General features: G+C 53.6%; 1 long non-coding RNA gene across 1 annotated transcript in view; it reads right to left on the bottom strand.

Moving 5' to 3' along the window:
* Positions 1-72: 72 nt before the first annotated feature.
* Positions 73-1,601, bottom strand: part of LOC104990132 — a 5,722-nt gene continuing 4,193 nt past the window's right edge. Inside the window, exons 2-3 of the long non-coding RNA XR_825467.1 lie at positions 1,132-1,266; positions 73-416 (exon numbers count right to left, since the gene is read on the bottom strand). This is a non-coding gene — a long non-coding RNA (uncharacterized LOC104990132). The remainder of the gene's footprint in view (positions 417-1,131; positions 1,267-1,601) is intronic.

Raw genomic sequence — 1,601 nt, 5'->3', positions numbered from 1 at the left:
GTGTTGCACGTGTCTGCATGTGCATGGGTCTGCGTGTGTACACTGTGTCTGCACGTGTGCACGCACGCAGTGTGCTAGGAAGACCTGACTCAGAGCCGCTTCAGTGATAGCATCGTGGAGAAGCTGCAGCTGCTAGATCAGAGGGAAGGGGTGGCTGGTGGGTACCCAGGTTGAGAACGGCGCCGAGTCAGAGGCCATGGGCCAGAGTCCAGGGCGCTCACTCACCCTGCAGGCGCAGCCTCGGCGGCGGGGCCAAGCCTGCCCGCCTTCTGGTCGGCCTCCAGCTGCGCCAGCAGGCTGTCCATCTGCCCGATCATTTGCTGCACACGCTTGGTCAGCCTCTTGCTGGCTTTAGACTCTTCCACATACATTTCTTCGCCAGTCTTTGAAAGTTCCTTCTTGATCTCCTGTAAATCCTAATAAAATTATTTAGTTGTAAATAGACCATCTTAAGGCAAAACCTTAACTTTACTTTCTTAAAGTAAGCGGGTCAGTCCAGACTACATCATGGAAGTGGAGAGGTCTGGGCTGTGGGGGAGCAGGCCCGCCAACTCCAGCCACACAGCTGCTCACTGACGCCTGTCCACCATGCAGGTCTGTTCTCATCTTTGAAAACTCAAACACAGTTTTCTTATCAAAGGAAATTCGGACTCTTTTCTGAACCCTGACTGTTTTCCTAACGGATAAAAGAATCAAGGAATGGGAATGTCTGCTTTCCCTACAAGCGTTACCGGGAACAATGGGAGGTGCCATGGGGATTAGAGGACCCGCACAATGAGAGGGCTGCCACAAGGAGGAGGAGAAAATGGCAAATTATTTTTACCAATCTCAAAAAGAAAAAAAGAACTAGGATGTAAGAAAGTCCCTTTTGGGAACTCAGGAACAAACATAAGGTTTCACATACCAAGCGACCAGGCTGTTCACCTGATGCCTTCGCATGTTTAGAAACTGAAAAGATGCCTGCTCACCGCCTACAAGGGCGAGTGGCCAGCATTCCTGGGGACGTGGCCCACGGGAATGCTGGAGGAGCTGCTGAGTAGGATTTCCTGAAACTCAGTTTTCCCTCCGAAGACCTGCGGGCCAGTGGGCCGAGCCTGCTGGAGGCGTGGCCGGGTGCTGAGCGCGCCCTACCTGGCTGTAGTCCTGGACGTCCCCCTTTAGCAGCTCCAGCTCCTCCTTCTCCTTCGTCAGGGATTTCTTCTGCTCCTTCAGTTTTGAGCAGGCATTGCTGAGTACGTCAATTTCCTCTTGAGTTATTTCCTCTTCCTGGAAACAAAACAAACCAGCAAACCAAAAAAACCTATGTGAAAGGGAGTAACTGGCTTCCCTGGAAGGGCTGGCCACCTTTCTCTCCGAGCCATGTGTCCACGCAGGCGGTGCCCCCTACGTCTGAGGGAGCCTGTGCAGGCGTGTCTGGCAGACACCCACAGAGCCACCACCACCCGACCAAGAAGCAGCATCACCCCAAAGGTTTCCTCATGTCAGGAACCCCCCCACCCTGGGACTTCTGTCACGACAGACTCATTGCTGGGATTCTGACAAACGGCGTCACACGGCTCGAGCTCCGTCACTCTGAGATTCACTGACGGCGTGGTCCTTTA

This window comes from Bison bison, unplaced genomic scaffold (genome assembly GCF_000754665.1).
Source record: "Bison bison bison isolate TAMUID 2011002044 unplaced genomic scaffold, Bison_UMD1.0 scf7180017847187, whole genome shotgun sequence".
In the NCBI taxonomy this organism is placed as follows: domain Eukaryota; kingdom Metazoa; phylum Chordata; class Mammalia; order Artiodactyla; family Bovidae; genus Bison; species Bison bison.
Note: the sequence above shows the minus strand (reverse complement) of the source record. Positions and strands in the feature narration are given on the sequence as shown.